This window comes from Panthera leo, chromosome A2, assembly GCF_018350215.1.
Source record: "Panthera leo isolate Ple1 chromosome A2, P.leo_Ple1_pat1.1, whole genome shotgun sequence".
NCBI classification, from domain to species: domain Eukaryota; kingdom Metazoa; phylum Chordata; class Mammalia; order Carnivora; family Felidae; genus Panthera; species Panthera leo.
The window spans coordinates 139,914,183-139,941,916 of record NC_056680.1 but is presented as its reverse complement, the minus strand read 5'-3'; the positions used below and the strand labels follow the sequence as shown (position 1 = coordinate 139,941,916).

At 39.3% G+C, this 27,734-nt stretch overlaps 1 long non-coding RNA gene across 5 annotated transcripts in view; it reads left to right on the top strand.

Moving 5' to 3' along the window:
- LOC122210692 overlaps nt 1–27,734 on the top strand; it is a 490,688-nt gene that overhangs the window by 443,840 nt on the left and 19,114 nt on the right. For all 5 annotated transcript variants that reach the window (XR_006198171.1, XR_006198180.1, XR_006198177.1 and 2 more), the window contains one exon: nt 25,984–26,144. This is a non-coding gene — a long non-coding RNA (uncharacterized LOC122210692). The remainder of the gene's footprint in view (nt 1–25,983; nt 26,145–27,734) is intronic.

Below are 27,734 nucleotides of genomic sequence, written 5' to 3'. Positions count from 1 at the left end.
AGCCCCACGTCGGGCTCTGTGCTGACAACTCAGAGCCTGGAGCCTGCTTCAGATTCTGTATCTCCCTCTCTCTCTGCTCCTCCCCTGCTCACACACACACACACTCTCTCTCTCTCAAAAATAAATAAACACTTAAAAAATTAAAAAAAGAAAAGAAACCAAATACATGAAACCATGTTTCATTCAAGAAATGCAATATGTGGTAAGTAAATTTAAAAACACTAGTGGGGAGGGGTGGGGGGAGCAGAGATATTTTTCTCAAGTGTCTTATTTCTTTATTTAAGTTTCACTTAAGACTTGCCAAAGGGAATACATGGTTTAAATAAAGATTTCACATATGGGAGAAAAAAATCATGAGTAGGGTTAACACAAATGCTTGATGCTCAATTAACATACACTGGTTAAAAGTGATCAATCAATCAATGAAGTGAGAAATTGCTACAGATACATCTAATTGGAGTTCCAGAAGGAGAAGAAAGAAAAATGAGGTAGAGGAAACATTTGAAGAGATGATGACTGAGAAGATGACTGAAGAAATGATGTTAATTTTCCAGCAATAATAAACTATTCCAACTGAAAAATTCAAGAATAAATGAAAGGAAATCTACTTTTGGAAATAGTAAAGTGAAGTTAGGCACAACCAAAAAAAAAAAAAAAGAAAGAAAGAAAGAAAAAGAAAAAGAAAGAAAAAAAAAATCAAAGATCATCCAAAAGAAAACCAAAGAACACAACCAGAGAGAAAATCCAATTAACCTCAAAGAAGTAACAGAGAGCAGTTGATTTCTTATCAACAAGGACAGCCAGAAAATAGACTATATTTTCAGTGTGTTGAGAGAAAATAATTGCCATGTTAGATTTACATATTTGGCAAAAATATCCTTTAAGCACAAAGAAAAACTAAAGATACTTTCAGACAAATAAAAACTAAGAAGTTATCACCAATAAGCATACATCAAAGGAGTTAATAGATATATACTTTAAAGAAAAGGAAAGTTACCCTAAATGGAAGGTTTGATATGCAAGATAGGATGAAGAGCATAAAGAAAATGATAAATTTGTGGATTTGTTATTTAGAATAGGCTACATTAGAAACCCCAGAACTAGACCCACAAACGTATGGCCAACTAATCTTTGACAAAGCAGGAAAGAACATCCAATGGAAAAAAGACAGTCTCTTTAACAAATGGTGCTGGGAGAACTGGACAGCAACATGCAGAAGGTTGAAACTAGACCACTTTCTCACACCATTCACAAAAATAAACTCAAAATGGATAAAGGACCTGAATGTGAGACAGGAAACCATCAAAACCCTAGAGGAGAAAGCAGGAAAAGACCTCTCTGACATTAGTCGTAGCAATTTCTTACTTGACACATCCCCAAAGGCAAGGGAATTAAAAGCAAAAATGAACTACTGGGACCCCATGAAGATAAAAAGCTTCTGCACAGCAAAGGAAATAACCAACAAAACTAAAAGGCAACCAACGGAATGGGAAAAGATATTTGCAAATGACATATCGGACAAAGGGCTAGTATCCAAAATCTATAAAGAACTCACCAAACTCCACACCCGAAAAACAAATAATCCAGTGAAGAAATGGTCAGAAAACATGAATAGACACTTCTCTAAAGAAGACATCCGGATGGCCAACAGGCACATGAAAAGATGCTCAACGTCACTCCTCATCAGGGAACTATAAATCAAAACCACACTCAGATATCACCTCACGCCAGTCAGAGTGGCCAAAATGAACAAATCAGGAGACTATAGATGCTGGAGAGGATGTGGAGAAACGGGAACCCTCTTGCACTGTTGGTGGGAATGCAAATTGGTGCAGCCGCTCTGGAAAACAGTATGGAGGTTCCTCAGAAAATTAAAAATAGACCTACCCTATGACCCAGCAGTAGCACTGCTAGGAATTTACCCAAGGGATACAGGAGTACTGATGCATAGGGGCACTTGTACCCCAATGTTTATAGCAGCACTCTCAACAATAGCCAAATTATGGAAAGAGCCTAAATGTCCACCAACTGATGAATGGATAAAGAAATTGTGTTTTATATACACAATGGAGTACTACGTGGCAATGAGAAAGAATGAAATATGGCCCTTTGTAGCAACGTGGATGGAACTGGAGAGTGTGATGCTAAGCGAAATAAGCCATACAGAGAAAGACAGATACCATATGGTTTCACTCTTATGTGGATCCTGAGAAACTTAACAGGAACCCATGGGGGAGGGGAAGGAAAAGGAAAAAAAAAAAAAGAGGCTAGAGTGGGAGAGAGCCAAAGCATAAGAGACTCTTAAAAACTGAGAACAAACTGAGGGTTGATGGGGGGTGGGAGGGAGGGGAGGGTGGGTGATGGGTATTGAAGAGGGCATCTTTTGGGATCAGCACTGGGTGTTGTGTGGAAACCAATTTGACAATAAATTTCATATATTGAAAGAAAAAAATAGAATAGGCTACGTTACATTATGGTAAGACATTAACCCCCAAAACTTACCATAACAAGGTCTATTTCTCAAACTACATAACCACTAGGAATTCTATAAGCCAGAGTTTTTGTTTTAATTTTCTCTATATAAACTCAGAATCACAAAGGGGCATAGCTATTCAAAAGTAATCGGGGGTACCCTGATGTGTTAACAGGTTGTTTTTTTTTAATGTTTATTTATTATTGAGAGAAAGAGTGTGAGCAGGGAAGGGCAGAGAGAGAGGGAAACACAGAATCCGAAGCAGGCTCCAGGCTCTGAGCTGTCAGCGCAGAGCTGGACTCGAGGCTCAAACCCATGAACCTTGAGACCATGACCTGAGCTGAAATCAGATGCTTAACCAACTGAGCCACCCAGGTGCCTGCTGATGTTTTACACAGTTTTTAAAAGAGAAAAAAAAAAAACCGGATTCACTGGTTATTTTCTATAATCCACACACAGCCTTAGCCTAAAGAGTTTTTATTTTTTGATGTGTGTAGTGGCATTAACTTTTGAGGTGAAAGATCCATTTTTATAATAGGCAAGCAACAACTTGCCAACAACCACCTGACATGACTTGAAAAATAATTCCATAAAATTCTAAGAATTTCTCATAGCTATAATAAATATCCTGGGTGTTCTAGTTTTTGTTGCTGTCGTTTTTCTAGTTGTTGAAATCATGACTCTTTCTCTTTAATAATTATCATGAACTGAGCAATCTTTGACATTTTGCATACATCATTCCTAATCTTTAAAACAGAATTAGGGGCTCCTGGGTGGCTCAGTCAGTTAAGCTTCTGACTTCGGCTCAGGTCGTAATCTTGTGTTTCGTGAGTCCAAGCCCTGTGTAGGGCTCTGGGCTGTCAGCTTGGAGCCTGGAACCTGCTTCAGATTCTGTGTCTCCCCCTCTCTCTGACCCTCTACCTCTCATGCTCTGCTTCTCTCTCTCTGTCAAAAGGATTAATAAGACTGCACTAGTAAATGATTGTTATCATTAAACCCAGGTTCCTGTGTTTTCAAAGTCCATCAACTTCAACAACCAGATCAGAGCTTAGTATACTTTTATTATTTACAATTCTAAGTACCTTGAATATATGCCAAAATATGGCTTAAACTTTATCTTTATAGAATATCTGATTCATTCATTCACTCATGCAATCAATATTTATTGAGTACCTATTCCCCCAGTGCTATTCTAGGCACTAAGGATACAACACTAAGCTAAGAGATAGCAAACAAATAAACATGAACAAATAAGTATATTTCAGGTGGTGATAAAAATGCTAAGAAGAAAAATAAAGCAGGGTAAAGGCTAACAAGTGTTGAGGTGGGCTGGAATGGGGAACTGCTTTAGACTGTGTGGTCAGGAAAAGCATTTTGATATAGTGACATTCATATAAATAACCCAACAAGTAAAACTATGTATGCAATTATTTGACCATAAAATATGGCCATTTATGTATGAACTTGAGGGTCAAATCAAGGGTGTCTTCTAGCAAATGGATTCCTTTTGCTCAGAGGTCATGGAATAGAGTCAGTATAAACAGGAAAAATAAAATAGACAAAAGGAGATTAGATGCCACTCTGGAGTAAGGGTGTCTGACATTTGATGCCCTTAACTTTATCCATTGCTCTGGAGAAGAGTGTGAAAGATGGCAAGAAATACCATTAAAGATTTCTGTGAGGCTTTGAAGTTTTGAAAAGGCAGCCCTTTCCCACTTTTATAAGACTGACTCTTTCAAATCCTTTTGAGGAAAAGATGGAAAGGGGAGATCCCTATATAACTGCCATAGTGCTTTTATTATATAATAAAAAGGAAAAGTTGGTGATACATTTATGTTCAATGTTTGGTAATAACAAACTCCCGTGGTCACTAGATAGTTGAATGTGTCCTTGACTTCTAGCCTTACCTTTACAGGAGTTAGTTTTTCTCCTCCCGTTTTCCTCTGTAAAAACAGCCTTTAAATTCTTTGACTCCCTGCAACAACAGTCGATGTAAATGTATGGTGTTCAAGTCCTGTGTAGGCTTGGTGATGAACAACACAGATATGGCACCTGTTCTCATCAAGTAGACTTTCCAGAGAAGCTGTAACTCCCAGGAGCTGTTGCTGCCCATTTGGAATCTCCAAGCAACCAGGTCCACTGATTTCAGGATCTTCAGGATGATTCACTCACCTCCATGATATATTTCATCTGCTTCATGTAGCCTGAAGATACTTGGATGTTTAATCAGTATCAATCCATTGGAGAGAGAAACCGTCTAAGTTTATGTAATCCATTCATGCAATTCCTACCAAGTTATGAAGTCCACTCTCGGGGGGCAGGAAGCAAACTTCACAAACCTGCTGGCTGTGGGCCCTACACAAATTAGTCAACTTGATAGCTAAATGAATTTACACCCAAGAGTGAGTTTGTTAACTTTTTTGAAAGGAGATGTCACCAGGGCAAAAGAGCGCTATGGAAATAATAGGAATAAGGCAAAGATATAAAATGAAGAAGACGGAAGGAGTCTCTGCAGGATGAAAAACACACAACCTAAATGAGTTCTTTTCCTGAATTTCCAAAACCATTTCTATCCTGTCTTGTCAGTTTTTGCTAATTTATCAGACTACTTTGCTCAAAGGTCAGACTGGAGCTCCTTGAAATACCTCATGACTAACCAGTGTCTGTAATCAGTTTGAGCTGCTATTGATGCTTTTCCTGCTTCCTCTCAAGTAAAAAAATCGGGGAATCCCTGATTTTAGCACTGATACTAGTAACAAGTGCTAACTGAAGACAGTGACAGTGAATATATACTAATTGATAAACAACAAGGGACATATAGCTGGTGTAGGGGGGAACTAATAAAGTAAAAACGCTCACTGGCTCCAGTGTCTGGAAAGTTATAAAGTAGGGCTGATTATGCATGAAAGAAAGCAGATGAGCATCTAGTCAGCCCAGTGGCAGGGGACAACCCAGGAAAATGTCTGCCTTGAAATGGGCCTCATCTTAGTCTTTTTTTTTTAAGTTTATTTATTTATTTTGAAAGAGACAGAGATGGTGTGAGTAAGGAAGTAGGGAGAGAGAGAGAAAGAATCCCCTGATTCGGGGTTCAAACTCACAAAACCATGAAATCACGACCTGAGCCAAAGCTGAGATTCAGATGCTTAACCGACTGAACCACCCAAGTGCCCCTAAGTCATTGTTTTTCGTCAGGCTACAAATGATATATCACCAAAACAAATGGCCTTGATAGCATATCAAACACTTTGTAGAATATAACTCTCTTGGTTGAATCTGAATCTGAACAGCAGTATAATCTCCCAAAGGCTTTTCTTAACATTCATATTTTCTCGGGAAGCTGAAAATGAATCCTGGAGACCATACCTAACCCTCTCCCATGAACACAAATCACTTCGTTGTTTTCACCATCAACCTGCCCCACTCCACTTGCTTCCTCCCCTCAGCCTATACTCTGCCCCTCAACTAGAAGACGGCAATTCCAGGAGACCTCCCCCCTGCCTCTCCAAATTTGGTGTTTTGGTCTAGGCACAAATGTCTCTGGTGGCTACAACTTAGTGCAAGAAAGAGAGAGCAGAAACTGGCCAGCCTAGCTGCCTCAAGTAGAGACATGTCACTCTTTCTTTTTCTTTCCTTTTCCTTTCTTTCTCTCTCCTTCCTTCCTTCCTTCCTTCCTTCCTTCCTTCCTTCCTTCCTTCTTTCCTTCCTCCCTCCCTCCTTACTTTCCCTTTCCTTTCTTCCTTTCTTTTCTTTCTTTCTTTTTTTCTTCCTTCCTTCCTTTCTTTCTTTCCTTCCCTCTTTCTTTCTTTACAGTATATTTATTGAATACGTACAATGTGTTAGGCCCCCAGATAAAGTTATATCTAAGAGAGATGATGGAAAGATAGATAAATAGATGTAAACTTCATAAATCTTTCAACACTCATCTGTAAGTAGGAAATATAATTAACTCCATTTTACCCATCAGGAAACCAAATCTTACCAAAGTTGAAGGACCTGCCCAAGGACTCAGATCACTCTGATTTATCCCAGAGTCTGTGCTGTGAGGAGGATGCTTCCCAAATATGCAACATCTCGCTGGCACACTGATTTACCTTCCCAAACTGTCTTCCTCATCCCAGTCTCTCCAGTTTTAAACCGCCTGTAATTTCTCATGCCTTCTGAGGAGACCAGCCCAGGAGGATTCCCCCAGGATGGATCTGAGCACCTGGAGGGCATGAAGAGCCTTAGGTGGTAGAGCACTGAGATATCTTCTGGTGGTAGATGGAACTGTGGCAGAAAGTACCAAAGAAGATAAGACATTCACTAAAGTAAACCTAAATGGCTTCCCAGTGCTGTGTGAAGAAGCCCATGTTCATAAACATGAAGTGAAAGCTAAATCCAAAAGTCTAGTGTCCACTTCCAGCTAGCGGTCAAGGGAGTAGGTCGGGGGAATGGGAGGAAGGGAGGTTGAAAGTTGATTTCACTTCACTTAAGTCATGTCCCCAGCTTGGAAGAAATGGACAAGGGCAAAGCCAAGAGCCCAGAGTCCCATACAATCCTAGAGAGGATTGGTCTTCCTGGAACCTGGCCATGACCTCCCCCGGTAGCCGGTTCTGAATAGTGAGAAGCAGCATCATGGAGTTTCCCCAACTGCCAAAGGACATCCACACTACTCAGTAAAAACAATAGCAACAAAAATGATTGGCAGCTAACATTTCCCGAGTGTTTCCTTGTGCCAAGCAGCATTCTCTGTTAATTCTAAGTCCTTTTAAGTACATCACTTCCTTTAATCTCAACAACATCTTATTTTATCCCCATCTTACATATGAGGAAGCTAAGACACAGAGAAGTTAAATAACTTTCCCAAGACACACTGATTAGAAATTGGAGAGGCAGATTTCAAACCCGGGAAACGGGCTACATCATCTTTCTTTAACAAGTCTAAATTCCATGGTGCTTTTTCTTTATATTATAAATAGGGATTTGATGAAACCTTGAGAAGAATTAAATAAACAGAAGGCATATGGTGTTTACAATTACCAATTGTGAAAAGCATTTATTATGGAAAATTCCAAAACTGGTCACGAGAGAACTTTAAGAGCAGCTCTAGCAAATCCTGCCAAGAAAATTCTAAAAACTTAGAAATCAAAGAAGAGTTCTGCAGAGAAGAGCGAGCTGTCATGAAACCAAAAAAAGGGGCTAAGACGCTGACCTCTTTTTAAATGAACAAGGAATCTGCAGAGTAAAAGCTAATGAGCCAGATTCCAAGTCTCCTTTCTCAGTTCTGTGGGGAGCTGTGTTCACGGCTGACCCTGTGAACATGCGCTCCTCACTCAGTTCCTGGGGAATAATTTGCCCCAGAAGATCAGAACATGTAAAGACTCTGATCTCACTTCTTACAGGAATTTTGTTAGTCACCAGAGTTAGAAGGAGTACAGATTCCACAAACCAAATCTGTTTGTAAAACAAGGTTGTTCGATTCTGAGCATGTGTTTCTTTCTCTCTGGTAAGCTAAGTGGTAGTAAAAATTTTTCATTGAAAAATTTTCATTGAAAAATACCACTGCCAGTTTCTGGAATTAGTTGACCACACAAATCCAGGAAGATATTTCAAAAAGAGGCTGTCAACCCATGTTGTGGAATTGTTACAGTTGTTACCATGTGTTATGGTGTCCCACCCCCAACAAATTCATACATTGACCCAATTGCAGACAAAAAAAAAAAAACTCTTGTCCTTAAGAATATAATCTATTTTAGGGGCGCCTGTGTGGCTCAGTCGGTTAAGCGGCCGACTTCGGCTCAGGTCATGATCTCGCGGTCCGTGAGTTCGAGTCCCGCGTCGGGCTCTGTGCTGACAGCTCAGAGCCTGGAGCCTGTTTCAGATTCTGTGTCTCCCTCTCTCTGACCCTCCCCCGTTCATGCTCTGTCTCTCTCTGTCTCAAAAATATAAACGTAAAAAAAAATTAAAAAAAAAAGAATATAATCTATTTTATAAAATCTTTCGAGTTTTGTCGCTTGTTTTTTTTCCCCACTCATTCAATAAAAATTTGAAGCCTATCTTCTGTCAGGAACTATGTAAAATCCTAGGGGATAATGGAAAGTAAGACTAATATATAATCACTGATTCATTTAATAGTAATGTAGAAGCAGCTTACAATGTGCTTGTGTCCCTCAAAATTAAAATGCTAGGGCTTTAATTGGCTATGTGGCCTTGAACATATAACTAAAGTTCTCTATGCTTCAGTAAGTATCCTTATTTTTTTGAATTAGAAACTAGGACCTATTTTGTAGCAGGATTTTCTTTTTAACAGATTAAATAAAATGGCACATGCACAATATCTGGCATTGGTAAGCACTCCATAAATGTTATTTATTATTATTGTGCTTGTTATTATTTCTATAATAATATAGATTTACTCTACATCTAACAGAAATTCCAAAGGAGAAATCATAAACTACCCCACAGTTTTTTAATCCCTCCTTATCCATTTTAGAAACATACAAGTGTTCAAGGAGATTTGTGAGGAGATTTCCTGGAGGGAATGGCTCCCTGAGGGGTCCCCCCTCTTCTTCAGAGGGGTGACAGGTTGCCCCGTGAGAAGCAGGAAGAACAGGGAGGACCGGTGCTTCTTCCTTCTCTTTAGCTTAAAGAGAGCAGGCTTCCAGGGAACCACTCGGAGAGTTTGTAATTTGTTGCCTGCAATTGAGAGACGCTGTGACGTGAGGTGATGTGATGTGATGTGAGGTGATGTGATGTGATATGATGTGATGGCATTCACCTGATACAGGCCCTGTAGAGGGAAAGGTAGAGAAGAGCATTTGGGAAGTAACTACAGTCCCACAAGTGGCATGGACAAGGAGTGAGAGACTGTTCCTTACAGACTAAATGTAGGCTAAAAGGGAAATGTGTGCCTGGAGCCATTTCAAATACTAAGATGGCAACCTGGGAAGGTGATGGGGACTTCAACAGTGAGAAGGTATGTACAAAATATGCTCCTAGAGACTCTGGCTGAGGGAGTAGTGGCTTGCCAAAGAGAAGGCCACTAGACAAAGATCAATGCTTAAACATCTAGAGCCAGAGAATAAGCTAGTTCCTGCCAGGCTCAGTGATCAGTCAAGAAAGAACTTGGCAGTCCTGCCCCCTGTTCTCCCCTAATCCATCCCTGATGTGGTCTGACACAGAGGGCACAGAGTGAAAACATCACAGTGATGCCTCACACCCCCTTTCCCACCCAAGGCATTCGGCCAACCAACTGCAGATGCCAGAAGGCACAGGAAGAGAAGGTGAAAGTGTAATTTTGATGGAAGAGTGAAATGTTAATACAGATCTTTGAATACCCGATTTATGACTTGACAGAGCATTTTGTACCTTAAAATAACCATAACTGTGTGCTTACTTTTTATTACCCTTACTAAGAATGGATCTGCTCAGTTTTCATCTATTGACAAGAGAAATGTCTTCTTGGTGAGTAAATTGTAAAGGAGCAGTCAGAGACAAACTTTTCATTATGGTTACAGGCCAACCATGATGTTTCTTCAATGTACCCTCGACACTATTATCAAAAACTCCATGCCAGGCACTGTGCTAAGTACCACATTACTACTATTAACCAATATTGAGGGATGTCTATGAGCATGGCACTCTACCAACTTCTTTACATAAAAAAATCTCAATTACTCCTCACAACAACTTTTTTTTTGAGAGAGAGAGAGAGAGAGAGAGAGAGAGCGCAGGAGAAGGACAGAGGGAGAGGGAGAATCTTAAGCAGGCTTCATGCTGCCCAGCATGGAGACCATTGCGGGGCTTGCTCCCATGACCCTGGGATCATGACCTGAGTCAAAATCAAGAGCCAGATGCTTCACCGACTGAGCCACCCAGACACCCCAAATCCTTACAACTTTTAGGAAAGATGTACCACTATCGCACCCATTTATCTGATTAGGACAGTGAAGTACAGACATCAGGTTAAGTAATTTTCATGGGATCACCTAGTAAATTAAGTGGTCAGCCAGAATTTTATTTCATTTCTCTGACAGTGTCATTTATATCTTTATTGTTTTCCATACATGGCATTTTCTATTTACTATTAAAGTTTTCTTATTCAGAAAGATTCGTGTTAATTTACTGGACAGCTCCCTTGCCTATTGTCTACATTTTAGTAATAATTTTCTAGCAATTTCCCATCATGGGTCTAGAATTAGTCCCATAAAACTTGATTCCATTTTATCAAGGGGCACAATGCTCCAATAAGCAAATTTGAGTCTAGGTTGTAATAAACCCTTGGTGGATTTTTAAAAGACAAGTTTAAAGTTAACTGTCAAGGGAATTCTATTCCATCTAAAATTGAAGCAAATGATGGGGCACCTGGGTGGCTCAGTTGGTTGAGCATCTGACTCTTGATTTCGGCTCAGGTCATGATCACAGGGTTGTGGGATTGAGCACTGCATCGGGCTCCATGTTGAGTGTGGAGCCTGCTTAAGATTCTCTGTCTCTCCTTCTGCCCCTCTCCCCCTCTCACACTCTCTCTCTTTCTAAAATAAAATTAATAAAATTAAATTAAATTAATAAAATAGAAGCAAATGAAAGAGTTTTCTCTGACTCATAGGCTTGTGTTGTATAGGGTTCAAACAAGGAATTCAGACTTCATTTAATAACAATTAGGACAGCTGAGTAAACATATATCTTTTTTAAGTTTATTTATTTTAAGACAGAGAGAGAGAGAGAGAGAGAGAGAACAAGTGGGGGAGGGGCAGAGAGAGAGGAGAGAGAGAGAGAGAGAAAGAATCCCAAGCAAGCTCCATGCTGCCAGCATGGAACTCAATGTGGGGCTTGAACTCAAACTGTGACATCATGACATGAGCCAAAATGAAGAGTTGGACATTTAACCGACTGAACCACCCAGGCGCCCCTGAGTAAATATTTATTAAATGGAAACCACAGGACCCATGACTTACACATGCCATGTGAGTAAATGACTTTATATCACTATACAATCACTGTATGCCAGATATGATCACTATATAAAACAATCCCAAAAGGCAGATATAGAGAAACATGTTTCCAAGAAAAACACAGTTGGTAGGATTAGAGTTCAGTAGTAATTCCCTCACATTAATAACATACAGCTCTCCTACCCAAACGACAAGCTGGACACCTTCAATTGTGTATTCAAATAGCGAATCGTAACCTTCATGACTGGCTGGCTGTGCCATTAATAATGAAAAAATATGTTTGGATTATACAAATATGTTCCACTTACATTTTTAGGACTGAAGGAAGAGTTCTTTTTATGTAATACAAAGAATGAAAGCTAAAAACATGACTTAAACATTTAGTTTCAGGAATGAAAGACTAAGCAGAAGAATAATTCATGAATTCATAAAACATCCATTCCTATCGCAGCTGGTATTGGACCATCAATAAATTAGAGAAGTAATATGTTTACTTATTTGTTACAGTTTTATTAAATTACTAAAATTATGTGCCTACCACTTGGAGTACAATCTTTTATTATTGTTTTCTGCTATAGATTTTCATTTAGCCTCCGGATAGAATCCATATTCACAAAGTGCTTTGTAGTCATTTTGAACTTCCTTTTAGTGGCAGCGCTCTAAGGCTGCCTACAATATTGGATAAGAAACCAATTCTCTGGCTTTAAAGAAGGCTCATGAAAGCCAGGGGAGAGAACTATAGCCAAGAATGTTTTTGCATTATTTTTTTTTCTGTGCTCACAAAATCTGAAATCCATATCTTGTCCAATTAAAAAAAACAAAACAAAACAAAACAAAAAAGCTCTATTTTGTTAGGTCAATACTTTTAAAATTATTTGTAATGGCTTAAAGCAAAGAGCTTTAAATATGCTTCAGTATTGTAAATATGAAGTCAATGGTCTGGATTCTCTGATCAGCAGTTTCTTGACTCATTTTTTCTGATGTTTTTCAAAACATGATGTTACATGCTCAGTCCCCTTAGGACTAGTAGACAAAGCAGATGGCAGCCCCCTTAGGAAACTGCCTTCATTTATTTAATAATTTGGGTGATATTCATGCTGGTATATTGAAACACTGATCAAAGCAGATGTGTCCACAAAGTTCTCTAGCAAGGAACAAGCCTGCCTTGCTAGCAGCCAAAGTTCATCACATCCAGTTGCTAAGCAAAGGAAAAGGGAAAGCAATCTCTGTTTTCAGAGATTCTCAAAGCCAGACTTCTTTTGCTCAGGCTCTGTTGCAGATCTTCTAGAACTGACTAATGGAAGCCCACTACAGGCATCATCCCGGGGTCTTTGCAAAACACTGAATAGGAGTAATATCTGGGAAGGTGTTCAGGATCCTCTGCCTCCTTCATTTTACATGTGAGGAATATGAAGCTCAGACATAGCTATTTTCCTGACTCTTCTCTGTTTTTCTATAGTGCCATGAAACACTGAAGAATTCACATGGACTACTTTCCTTTACCAATTTGTAATATCATTCACTCTTAACACTGAAACTTAATTCATACTGTAAATTACTGAAAGGAAGTTGTTCTGGGGCACTTGGGTGCCCTGGGTTGTTCTGGGCTCAGTCCGTTGAGCATCCGAGTCTTGATTTCGGCTCAGGTCATGATCCCAGCGTTTTGGGATCGAGCCCCAGCCCCCTTGGGTTCAGTGTTGAGTATGGAGCCTGCTTAAGATTCTCTCTCTCTCTCTCTCTCTCTCTCTCTGTCTGTCTTTCTCTCACTCTCTCTCTTTCCCTCTCTCTTTCTCCCTCTACCCCTCTCCCCCGCTTGTATTCTCTTTCACTCTCTCTCTCAAATAAAAAATAAAAAGAAAGAAAGTTGTTTATTCCTGCCACCTACTATTAGTTTATACAGGTAGATTCCCTTTTTTTTTTTAAGTCATATTAATTACACTTACGTAACAGTTTATAGGTCTTAGTGTCACAGGCAGTTAAAACATTTTTTTGAAAAAATAAAACAAAACATTTTTTTTTGCATTGCCTTCATTCAAAGATAATTTGAATAAATAATCTCACAGAATCAATTCAAGTCAGTATCCACCATAGTCCTAAATGGCTTTACATGTCTCCCACTACAGTGTTAACAAAGAAGCGGTTTGGATTCTGGCCATAGAAAGGTTCAAATCATTGTAACTATTGGAGAGGCAGGGTTGTGGATGATTTGGCCATGGGCTGAAGGACAGCATAATAAACTTTATTTACTCAAATCCAGTCCCTTCCAAGAAGAAACTTGTTTCAGTTTCTTTGGCAAGATCGCAAGGTTCGTTTTGTTTTTGTTTTGAAATAAATTAATAAATATGAGACACAGTGATTTCATATTGTACATGAATGAATACAATAGTAAAAAGGATGCATGACCTGCTTTTCTCTGGTTTCTGCTTACAAAGCACACGTAGTAGCATATATTAATTAGTATACACCACTTCAAAAGTGAAATACCGCAGGAATCATTTTTCTCCTAGATTTTGAATACTAGCACTAAACATAGACTCCTGTGATGTAAATACTAATATGTAAACATGAATATCTTATAAACGCTTTGTAGAATAAATAATGACAGTCTCACTAACATATAAGTCAACATAGCATGGAATGCAGTGTATATTAGATCCATATTAACGAACCATAATGAGAATGTATAATAAAAAAAAGTAGCATTTGAATTTGATTCTGGCCCAGGCCAATAAGCATGGAATATGATTATAAAAGAATGAGATGGATTTGTTTTTAACAAGGGTATCAAATATAGAAAGAAAGAAAGAAAGAAAGAAAGAAAGAAAGAAAGAAAGAAAGAAAGAAAAGAAAGAAAGAAAAGGAAAGGAAAGAAAAGGAAGAAAGAAAGAAAAGAAAGAAAGGTAGATAGATAGATAGTTTGGTCCTTCAGACTACAGGCTGCCTCTACTTCCTAATGACTGAAATTTTTATAACTGACTAACAGAAATCAGTTAAAAACTCCATACTATCAACTTGGACTACTGTATTTTTTTTAAATAAGTAGGGGGTATTTATCTTATTATTTGTTTTGACTATTAATTTAAATTGGTTGCTTTAGACATCACCATTTATGGAGTAGAGTTGTCTTGTTCACAGGAATAATACAAGCAGAGCTGGTCAAAACTGGCATTTGCTCATATCCACAAGCCCAGTAATAGCTACCATAGAAATAGACCATGAGGCTGCCTCCCCACACGCTGTGAGCCAGACTTCCAGGCTTGGGTTGGCCTCCTAACCTCCTCCTGCTCTTCAGCCTTCTCTCCTGGGCTCTAACACAGGCACCAGCATCTATCTTTGGCAATCCTCAGACTGTGGTTTGTTGTTAAAAGGCAAACGAAGGAAAGAGGAGGAGGAAATGAATCGAGGGAAATAGGAAAGGGCAGAGGTGAGGAAAGAGTACCCACAAAGAAAAGAAAATTGTTTCTTTGTGTATCTGGTACAGTCTCTTAAGGTGATTCTAAAAATGAAGCTCCAAAGTTCAAAGCAGAGATGGAGATAGAGAATGAACTTCCTGTCCACCCCTGCTTTCTCCTCCACCCTACTCGGACTGGCTCAGGCCTTTACCTCTAATTTGGCTGCCTCTCCCCATGCCTGGATCCCCAAACTGCAACCCAGATTGACAAAATGACATATTTAAGACCACACAGCTGGTTATCTGTGCCAGAATATAGACTCAGGGGCTCTGGGCTCAGTATGGATGTCACATCCAGGGCCAAAATGATTCTCTCTTCCTAGAATCTAAAAATAGGGACACAGAGATTTCATTAGCTGTATGAAAACTTGAACTAAAAGACCAGATGGACCTGGGAATTAAGCCTAAGTAGCCAATCTGTAAAAAGAAAAGAATGAAGCCAATATACATCCAAGACAAAGGACGTGTGTGTGTCTGTGTGCACGTGTGTATATGTAGGACAGAGACAGAGACAGAGCTAACGATAAAGACAGAAAGAGACAGGGAGACAGAAAGAGGCTTGATTATTTTCTCCTTTTCAGTTCCAGGGAGGACTAGCTGTACTTCCTGCATTTGGATCTTATAAAAGTCCCTGTATTTTTAATCATCCCCATCCCTTCTTGACTTTAGGTAATGTCAAAAGGTAATATGAGGCACATTAAAATTTTTGAGGGTTTATTTTGAGCAAAAGTCGATTCCAAACGTGGTTCGAAGCACTCTGCCAACAGGAACCAGGGGAAGGACTTACTGCAGAGAAAATGTGGAAGCAAAGAAAGGAAATTAGTAGATGGGCTATAGCTTAGAGCCTAGTTGGCTGTTTGTGATTGGTTGTCCTTAGCATTTTGATTTTGTAATCTGGAGGCATTTACAGGCTCAGCATTTGGTTTGCTTCTGTAAGCCATCACGGTGCAAGATCGACATCAGTCTAATGGCCTCCTTGTTTAGTTCATTTAATAGTGGATTGCTTCTTGTTACTTAGCTATAGGCCTTCTACCAGCTAAAAAGTGAGATACTTTGTGGGGAAGAAGAAGAAGAAGAAAACCGTACTCTGGCCACTACATTAGTACATTAGTACATTTTATTAGTCCAAATAATCTTTTGTTTGAATCAATTGCAGATTTTTCCCTGGGAGGGCCAGCATCTGCCCAGTGGCTGGTTTAGTAGTCTTAACACACACAGCATTGCCGATCTGAGTGTCCTGGAGAACAGAGAGATATAGTCGCTTATTCTCGGGGCAAATGTTTAATCAAAAACATCCTGAAAACCTGCCATTCCAGTTTGCCATCAGCATTCTTCGCTTTCATCCAGGTCACATTTCTTCCCAAAGATGTTGGTTGGATTACAATACAAAGCTGATATTTCTGGGTAACATTTGCTATGACTATAAACTGGAAAAAAAGTTAAGTCTAATGTAGATTTTACATCAGAACTTGTTTGCTTGCTTTTTCTCCTTTCTTTCTTTTTCTTTTCCATATATCATTCTTTTATTTACTTATTTATTTATGTATTTTAAGTTTATTAATTTTGAGAGAGAGAGAGAGCAAGCATGTGAGCGGGGAGGGGCAGAGAGCTTGGGAGAGAGAGGATGCCACGCAGGCTCTGCACTGTCAGTGCAGACCATGATGCAGGCTCGAACCCATGAACCATGAGGCTATGACCCGAGCCAAAGTCAAGAGTCAGACGCTTAACCGACTGAGCCACCCAGGTGCTCTTCAGCAAATCATTATTTTAGCCATTTTTATTACCTTCATACACACACAAAAAGATTTTGACAATGGGAAGACATACTGAAGCTGTCTTCAACTACACTGAATTTGGTTTCACAAATGAGTGATTATTATCCTAAAAGGAAAGGAAATTGCTGAATAAAGGAACATAAAAACACATAAGCACATTTTCTAAATGGAATTTTTTATTACTGAAAATAATAGTGAATTCCAGAGCACTTGTGTTTAGAATCTCAGTGTATACTTTACCAGGTAAGGAGATGAGACTAATGAGTGAGCTTCTCTCATACAGAAAACTGACTAACCCATACTTTAATACTGGGATATTATCTTAGTCAAATGTTAAAAGTTAGTGGAGTCACTCCAGTGTCTAACTTCCTTTTTATGTCATCTGCTCTCCTTTTAAGTCCTTTCTGACACTTAGTCAAATGATTATATATAATAATAAGAGTTATGAAATAACCATTTAAATTCTCAAAAAAGATAGTCACACAAAGATACCTACTGAAAAATCATTAGGTAGACTTTGGATAGATAACAAGAAAACCGTTTCCCATAAATAAGGTTATTAGGTAGTTCAAGTACATTACAAAACTCTGAAAAGCATCATAAATGTCGCTGATTGAATCTAAGATCCTAAAGAAACACCTACTGTATCTCAAGCCCAGAAAAGATGCATAATAGTAGCGAAACCCCCTTTTGGAGGATCTGAGACACCTTATCATGGTGTCTCTTATTTCACAACAGTGTTTTTCCACTGCCCCTTACTTGTGAATGAAGTTTGAAATTATTTCACACTCTAGAATAATGGCAAACAGACCCAACTAGGGTGTCGAAGATTGGCAGTCATCACAGCGCTGTGCTTTGCCATGTTTTGCTGTGGCTCTATCATCAGCTCACTGCCAAAGCACCTTTACCAACCGAAGGCCGAAACCATGGCCGAGGGGACTTCATCTTTTCAAAGCAGGAAGCAGGAAGTTAAACAGTTAACCACAGTAAGACTTGGGTGTGACGGAATCTTCAAAACGAAAGTCTGTCAGGCCACTAAAAAAATTAACGTGTTTTTCCTTGGTGTTCTTTACCAAGTTACTTGAGTATAAGCAAAAAGTTTGGGACTGACCATCAATGAGGAACCTCACTAAAATGCTCTCTGCGTGACTGTCTTTGAAATGACAACGTATTAAACGGAGGATCGTCTTTCTTCTCGGCTGGTAGAGTGAGGTTTAAAGGGCTCAGAAACTTCCAGCTCCTTCAAGAATGGTGTATATTCCTTTAATTAAGGATTTAAGGTGAAAGACACCTTGTCTACTCAGAGTAAGAGATGGGATCCAAACATGGTGACTTAAGAAGTAAATGAATACTAGTGCCTTTAGACTAGTGGGAAGGAGAAACAGTGTGGGAGCTCCGGAAGGACTGGATAAAATAGTCTCTGGAGGAAAGGGAGAACTATGTGGGAAAAGTAAGCTGAGACTTAAAAGGACATTATAACACTGCCCAGGATAACCCCTATTTAATAAGGTTCTTATGGTTCTTTAGAAATAAATGGCTTGGAAGAAATCCAAAACAGTCCTACCTTAGAGTATATTGTACTTTATAGCAAGCTTCAAACGCATTAGCCTCGGTCATTTTTCTCTGCCGTAATCTTCCAGCACATGTACCCAAGACATGCTTTGCATTTTTAAAATCTCACATCTTGCTTTATATGTGTCAGTGAAAGGATATCACTCATACCTTTTGTGCTACGACAAAAAATAAAATATTACTTGCCACTAAAGGTGGCAGACCATTTACAAAATCTGTGACTGACCAGCGCATCTCACTGCCATAGTTATTAATAATGGATAATATGGTGGTGAAATGACAGTAATCTATTCACAAAAATGCACATACGTGCACCATCGTCATTACAACTATAATCGTCACAGGTTTTAGCGTTTCAAAAGCGAATCTTGTTCATTCAAATTCTTTTCCTAAATGAACATATTGTCTTTGATAAAGACAGCCAATGTCTCTGTAGCATTCCAAAAGTGATTTCTAGCCTACCTACCCCAGAATATATAGACCGAGTAAAGGAACTGGGGTGGTTGTAATAGAAAAATAAAAGGCTAAGAAAGACCTTATGCAGCAAATAAAAGACATTTTAAAATAATGTCATTTAAAGAATATACAAGAAACTGTTAACTGAAGTTAACTGAACGGAGAGTAGAAATTGGGAGTGTAGGAGTGGATCAGGGGAGATAATTTTTAATTTTTACTTTAAGATTTTCCACCCTAATAGTTTTTATCTTTGAGCATGAATCACTTTTATAATGAAATCCAAGCCCCCAAAATGTTCCAGGGAATATCTGTGGGCATTAAAAAAAAAAGCAGTGGTATTTTACAGAATTCATTTGGATGTCAGTGACGTCCAAGGGGACTTCCTTTGACATTTTTTTTTAAGCTAGACAAGTAGTCTTTGCAAATAAAACTGTCATTCTGTTAGTTAAAAAAAAGAATTAGAAGAGGGAAGACCTTGAGTTTTTATCTAGCAATTTTCCACAGGGTCCTTAGACTCACGCAGTACTATGAGGATAATAAGGTGAAAAGACGGACCCTCAATAATAGCAGAACGCTGTTGAGCCCATCATGGAGCTGCCCCTCTCTAGAACTTTTGTATGCTTTAGTACCACCATTGTTTAGGTCGCTTTCTTAGGGGATTAGCTTATTTGCAGCTGTAAGCTAGAGCACTACTGTGAGAGACTTACCGTCCTGCAGGGGTTTGGGAAAGTTTCTTGAAGTAGATAGCACACAACTGGGCCCCTTGGGTTTGGAAGTATTCGTCAATGAACAGTGTACATGGTGGGTATGCCCTGAACAAAGACCAGATTCTCTGATCTTCTGAAAACTAGAGACTATATGCTTCATGTACAGCAATTGATTAGCACAAGCTCTCTAAAAAAAATCCTTTTGGGGCACCTGAGTGGCTCAGTTGGTTGAGCATCTGACTTCAGCTCAGGTCATGATCTCGCGGTCTGTGAGTTCAAGCCCCGCATCGGGCTCTGTGCTGACAGCTCAGAGCCTAGAGCCTGCTTCAGATTCTGTGTCTCCCTCTCTCTGCCCCTTCCCTGCTCATGCTCAGTGTCTCTCTGTCTCTCAATAATAAATAAACATTAAAAAAATAATAATAATTTTTTATAAAAAAATCCTTTTTATGAAGTCAGAATTACCTTAAGTTGTGAGAAATTGAAAGCAAGTAACTGTAAAGTAATAATATACAGCAAAAGTATAATTAAAACTACAAAAGTCTGCCAATTTGTTCTCCATTTCGTGCATACAAAACTACCTGAGGAAATGTAGCTGAGGAAATGTAGACATAGGTTTATATGTATCACAAAAAAAACTATTTTGACTTGTGAAGAATTTTGCATAAGGTCAACTGTCACACAATAATAGTAAGCATCTATTGAATGCTTAGTATATGCCACATACTATTCTAGGCTCCCCACATATATCAATTCAACAACGTTATCAGAGAGATGCTACTGTTTCTTCATCTTTACAAATGAGAACACAGAGAGGTTAAGTCACTTCCTCAAGGCACACAGCTGGGACAGAACAGAGATGGGATTAGACCTCGGATAGCCTGGTCCTACTGTTGAGATCTACTCTACCATTTCCCTATGTTAGTTTGATACCATCTATATATATTTTCTCCTCCTCAGGGCTACATCATACAGTTTTCTGTCTACTCTAGGATCTCAACTAATATATATCTAATGTTTTAACTACAAATACTCATTTCTTGTTCTTTATTATCATATTATTGTAAAAGAGTTGTGATACATATAAATGGCTGGATAGATAGATATGGAAAGAATTCTTCAAATGCGAAAATGATGCTTCTTTCTTTTCATTGGAAAACTCATTCTAAATCATGTTTTTCAAAAATGGATTTGGATTTGTTTAGATCTACCGAAACAGTCGGTCTCTAATCCACCTGAGGCCAACTGTTGTGCATTAATGAGAAAAGAGCACAAGATTTGACCTCAAGACCACGAACAAAAGATTGCTTCAAACAAATTCTGGCACGTATCAACACAGTCCATACTTTTGATTAATTCTGTAAAATTGGCATTTTCCTTTATCCTTTTAGAAAGAAAGCTAAATGCAACAAGGAGAATAAGAAAAAAGAAACAATATGCATTAGCAAAAAATTAGCAAAATAATTAATTTTCCCCAAATTTAACAAGATGAAAAAGGTGAAAGAGGGGTCAAAAGCAGGAAAGTGCATTAGGGTTATGAGGAAGAATTAAGACAAGAATCTTGTGTTAGCAGAAAAGAGTCAAAGTACATACACATCTCCAGAGTGCATCTTGATGTGTGCATCAAGATCTCAGGTACAAAACTAGAATTAACATGACCACAAGCACACTAGAGATGAGAGCTTCGGTTATTCCAGTTTGGTTCTAATGAGCAGAAGAGAGTTAAAATGGAATCATACACATAAGCCATATTTGCAAGAAGAGAAGAAACATTTTGAATGGTAAGTAGACTTATAGCTCTTGATGTCTATTGACTGGGAAGAAGTAAAGACTAGGACTATTCACTTATGAAAAGGCAAGAGCATAGGGAAAATGCCTACAAAACTGAAACATGGCTCTGGGACCACCCATCCTTCTCAAGTCATTGCTATAGGAAATTAATCTCAACTCATTTAAAGATAAGTGATCAAAATGAAGCCAGAAGAAAATCTTTTTTAGAAGATACCCCAAGAACAAAGGAAGAAAAGAATAAGAAAAGTAAAAGTAGATAAAGAGCACTCACCACAAAAATATTGGCATAAAGCGAATGAAAAATCTGACAAAATATATCCCCTTGAATACAAAACTCTGGCTGAAACAACTGCTTCTGTAAAGCAAATGCAAGACAAGATAGAAGAGATAGTAACAATAGGAGGTGGTGAAGTGTAAGAGAGAAAGGGAGATGGCAGAAAACATCAATATGAAGAATAACTTTTGGTCCTACAAACATTAAAAGGATACAATGATGTCAACTTCTCCCCATAAATTTGAAAAATTACATAAAATGAAACATTTCTAGAAAAGCACAAATGTCAAACAAACCTGACACAAGGAGAAAGTGAATATCTGGGTAAAATTAAATAAATTCAGGGGTGCCTGGCTCAGTCAGTTAAGCATCTGGCTCTTGATTTTGACTCAGGGTGTGATCTCACGGTTCATGAGGTCAAGACCCGAATAGGGCTTCACACTGACAGCCCAGAGCCTGTTTAGGATTCTCTCTCTCCTCTTCTCTCTCTCTCTCTCTCTCTCTCTCTCTCTCTCTCAAAATAAATAAATAGAAACAACAAAACATCGGGTGCCTGAGCATCTGAATTTGGCTCAAGTCATGAACTCACAGTTTGTGAGTCAAGTCCAGTGTCAGGCTTACTGCAGTCAGCGTGCAGAGCCTGCTTTGGATCATCTGTGCCCCTCTCTCTCTGCCCCTCCTCTGTTCATGCTCTCTCTTTCAAAAATAAATAAACATTAAAAAAAATTTAAATAAATTCAAACCATAGTTGAAAGCTTTTCACAAAAATAATCACCACGTATGCATGACTTTATTAATAAATTCTACCAAACATGTAAGAAACAACACCAACCTTATACACACTCAGAATATAGACAAGTAGGAAAACCCTTCCAATTCATTTTTTGAGGCCAAAAGTATCTTAATATTAAAAACTGGCATTAAAAAGAAAAAAACAAACCACTCAGTGTTTCAGGAAAATAAGTTCAAACTCTGAAACAAAATATTAACACATCAAATCCAGGCAAATGAAAAGAGTATAATCTATTAGGACAAAATTGAGGTTATTCTAGGAATGCAAGTAATATTTTAACATGGCCAATTTAACATGGACATGAAAAATTAATGTAATTCACCACATTAACAGAACATAGTAGAGTGTATTATTGCCTCAACTCTTCCTTCACCTCTTTGTATCCATGCCCTTGGTCATTTAAATTTGCATTTCCTTCCACTACATTAGTTAGGAATGCATTTCCTTTCTTTTTAACTTTGAGCTCAAAGTGATTTTTCTGGCCAATGAAATGTTAGTAGTGATGGGATGGGAGGGGCAGAGACTTGAAATGGTTCAAGTGAGTGGACTTGATATCTAGTATCTGCCATCAACATTAGAAGAACATGCTCAGACTAGACCCCTGGTCCCAGGATGAGTCTGATAAACATATGAGCAGAGCTGTTCCAGCTGACCTGGAGACCTGTAACAATAAATGATTGCTGTTTAAGGCGTTGAGTTTCAGGATGGTTTATTGGCAGCATTGTTATGGCAATAGTTAGCCAAAATAGAAATGAATGCTGCCAGTATATATAGCATTGTTTTAGAACCAGATAGTGGAAAGTGAGAAAAATGTTATGAGTCTTGAAAAATGACAAAGTTATTAATACAGGACACTAAAAAAAAAAATGATGACCTATGTTACATAATGGCAAAATTGTTGCCTACTATAACATGCAAGATGAAAACTGTACCTAATGAGGGGTGCCTGTATAGCTCAGTTTGGTTAAGCGTCTGACTCCTGATTTCCACTCTGGTCATGATCTCATGGTTCGTGAGTTTGAGGGTTCATGAGTTTGAGCCCCACATCTGGTTCTGCACTGACAGTGTGGAACCTGCTTGGGATTCTCTCTCTGCCCCTCCCCCACTTGTGTGTGTGCATGTCCACATGCTGTCTCTCTCTCTTTCTCCCTCTCTCTCTCAAAAGAAACTTTTTTTTTAAGTGTACCAAATTAACGTGTAGTCTTGGGAAAGATGTTTTTCAGGAAGGATGTTCAAAGCTTCAGCTTATCCCTTTTCCTTGTACAAAAAAGACACTACGAAGCAAAGATAAATTCAGAAAAGAACTGGCCAGTGTACAAGCAGACTTTAAAAGGTATATAAAGAGCCCAGAATTTACTATGCTGAAAAATAAAACTGTCTTTCATCTATACCTGTCCAGAGAGTAGATTTTCAAATTGTGATGGGGCTGGGGGAGATTAAATCAAGACCGTGGCCATTTGATTAAGCTTGGTAGTAAAAACCAAATCAAAGATGAAGTATTCATGCCCTTTGTTAAAAGCTATGAAAAACTTAAGGTGGTACCTAGTAGACCCTTCCACCTGAATAAAAAGACTTCTAGAAAGCTGAAGGATGTGGGCCCATAGAAATCTGATAGACCCAAAATACCTATAATTAAGCCTAAAGAAAGCAAGAAATGTCTTTAAAAGAACTGTAGGGGCAGCATTTGACAAAAGGAGTTGAGTGAAATCAAATGCAAAGGTAATCAACAACCTTCTAAATAGATCTCTATTAGCAAAAGTGTCACTAGCCTGGGATAAAGGGACTGATGCTGTTGGAGATTTTTAAAAACTTAGTCCTCAACTTTCCAGAGGCAGTATACAGGCCAATAAAACTGCTCACCTGCTCCCCCGCAAAGCATATTCTCTAATGCCTTTCCTCAGAAACCAGGAAGGATAATGGCAAAGGAATGACTTCCTAGAGCACAGAGGCAAGAGCCAAAAAAGACACTTGATGGACAGCCACTCTCAGATAGCAATGTAGGTTGGTCAAGTAACATTTTCTACCTCCAAGTAAGAGAAGATGGTAGCATTTTCCCAGTGGAATTTCAGAATCGCCTTGGACTAGAGATTGCTGTATACCTCCCTTCTCCCATTATCTGAGAGCACTTACTATGATTATCCAGTCCATGGTTCAAGGCTACCTGCAAATGAGATGATAATTTGACTTTTTGTTTGTTTGTTTATAGGGCTCTAGATCAAGAGGAGTAGCATCTTGATCTGATCTTAAGCCTCTTGCTATGTATTGTGAGCTTGTGGGGATCCTGGACGGGCATAAATGTATTCTGCATGGAAAGGGTTGTAAATAATTGTGGCCAAGAAGAGAAATGTGGAAGATCTGTTTACTGACCCCTCCCACTATCCATGTTCTTTGTTATGAAATTTTGAAGTTCCTCTCACTGGTGGCAGAAAGCATTTCCCTCCTTTTGACCCAGAACTAAGCCAAGTCAGTTACTTTGGCCAGTGAGATATTGACAGACCTGATACAAGTTATTGTTGTTTTAAATCACTGAGTTTTGGGGTGATTTGCAATTTTATGGTGACAATGGCTTTCCAATACACAGACTAAAGAAGAAAAATAATATGATCATTCCAGTAAATGAAAATAAAGCATTTGATTTAATGCAACATCAATTCATGATAAAATTTTAAAATCTCAGAAGCTAAAAATAGAAGAGATTTTCCTTATTTTGATAAAGGATCCGCATTAAAAGAAGAGAACTATAGCAAATATCATGCTCAATGGCAAAACGTTGAAAACTTTCTAAGATCAGAAATGAGAAAGGCATATCTTTCCTCCCCATTTCTATTCAAATTGTACTGGAGGAAAAAAATATAAAAATTGGAGAGGAAAAAAATAAAACTTACTTTCATGCATGTGCACACACACACACACACACACACTGTTAGCAGAAAATGCCAAAGAATATGCAAATATATATATATATTATATATATATGTATGTATATATATATACATATATACATACATATATATGTATGTATATATATACATATATATACATACATATATATGTATGTATATATATACATATATACATACATATATATGTATGTATATATATAGTATTTCTCTGTAACATCCACAAACAAAATATATTATTTGTGCAATAAAAAAATAAAAAATAAGACAACTTCAAGATTTATTCATTTAGCAAATACTATGTATTGTTAGATATTTATCATCAACAAAAATGCTCGTTGAAAGAAAAGCCCTTGTACAAGAACTATGATACTTCTTGGGTTGTGGTTTCTTTAACCACTAGAATTTATTCAGTGAATGCTTGAACTAACTGTAAAGCTATTGTTTCCTTTAGTTGGGTTTGGATTTTTAAATGATTAGTCCAGGGGTGCCTGGGTGGCTCAGTCAGTTAAGCCTCTGGCTCTTGAGTTCAGCTCAGGTCATGATATTATGGTTTGTGGGATCCAGCCCACTACTGGCTCTGACCTGACAGTGCGGAGCCTGCTTAGGTCTCTCTCTCTCCCTCTCTCTCTGCCCCTCTCCTGTTCATGCAGGTACACAGGTGCACACACGCTCTCAAAGTAAATACATGTTAAATAAATAAATAAATAAATAAATAAATAAATAAATAGTCCAGACCTCTTTCAGGTAAACGGCTCTCTTGGGCATGAAAATCTGGTAGAAAATCATGAAGATGTTCACCCAATTTCCTTGCCTATAGTTACTTTAAATTGTTTTGAATTGTTCCATATTTACTATTTTCAGCCTTCAAAGATCAACACCCGGTTGGGATTGAAGACAGCGAGGTAGGAGGATCCTGAACTCAGTTCCTCCATGGAACGTACTGAATCTGAAGCTACAGGTGCAGCGGCGGGCTGAGCGGCTCCTGGGCATCCCACAGTCAGAGAAGGCTTACGCAGAAGCAGGTAGGAGAGGCTGGGACACAGCCTCGCCATAAACCCCACCCACGGTGGCGCCGGGACCCACAGTCTGGAGGGCACCCAGATCCCAGAGCTTCTCCCTCAGGACCCCAACAGTGTGAACCCACATCAGGCACCCCCAGACTTTTAAGTCGCGCACCTGAGAGAGGAGCCCTCAAAGCACCCAGCTTTGAAACCCAGGGCGACTTGCCTCCACCAGAAGCCCAGGGCTCTAAGGACCTGAGAGGTGGCTGGTGTGCGGGGACTCTCCTGCCCTGCCACTGGGCCTGGGGTTCGGGTGGGAGAGGCTCCTGCGCTTGTCTTGGAGGGTCTGCCTGAAGGGCAGGCATTGGACCAACACTGGGGGGCCTGCTAGGGTATTCTCTGAGGATGGAGACTGGCAGGTGCCATCTTTTCGTCCTTTGTTTTCTTCTTTCCTGGCGGGCGCGTTCTCTACTCTTGCTCTCCGCGTCCCTACAGCCGGCTCTTGTCTCCCAGACAGGAGCTTATATACACGTGTCTGGAGCCCGGATATTTGCAGCTGCACCACAAGGGACCCCTGTAGATCACTAGCGCTGGTGGCCAGTGGGGCTTAAGCTTGCAGCCCCCACTGACTGTCTGTATTTGCATATTTTAAAAGCTACTTACTGCCTGAGGGTCTGGCTTCCAATCAGCCTGAATCCAGGTGCTGACTGAGATCATCCCCTTCAGGTCCCTGGTGTTAGCACACCCTCAACCACTGGGAGCCATTAAAGACAAAACTGGCCGCTGGGACAGTCACTGAGGTTGGAGGGACAGCCAAGAGGTAGGCCAGTGTTGAACGGTGAGGTTTATCTCCCGCTGCAGGCCACTCCTTCAAGACTGGGAGAGGTGGCGGTTTTACCTAATGCATGGAAACCAGCCCAGAGAGTGAGCAAAATAAAGAAACGGGAATAGGTTCCAAACAAAAGAATACAATAAAACCTCAGAAAAGTCAACACCATTTTCAGTCTTGTCATAAAAGGCCTTGACAAGTTGAATGTATGCATTTGTTCTTCTTTCTTCAATACAATTGTTGTATCTTGGTTTTGCTGGTTAAAAAAAAAAAAAAAAAAAGCCTCTGGACACCTGGGTGGCTCAGTCCGTTAAGCACCTGACTTTTTATTTTGGCTCAGGTCACGCGTGACCTCAGGATGATGAGATCGAGCCTCTGGTCAGCTCCATGCTGGGTGTGAAGCCTGTTTGAGATTCTCTCCCTCTCCCTCTCCCTCTGCCCCTCCCCTGCTCACTCTCACGCTCTCTCTTTCAAAATCAAACAAATAAAAAACAAAAACAAAAACAAAACCACCTCTTTTTCTATGTCTTCAAGTATTGTTGGGTCAGTGTACGTTCTGATAAGCCTTAGACGTGCTGTTAAAGACAGGGATGAGGTGAGCAGGGAATCAGATATTGAAGCAGAGGGAGAAAGAGAGAATGAACAATTCTAGTTTACTGTTCACCTGCTTTTCAGGACTTGTGATCGTAAAGCTAATTTGTGTACCTCAGGACCCACAAAATGGAGGCTGCCCCAGCGGCCCAGCCCATGCCACAAACCTGCACCTGAGTCAGCCTGCAGGT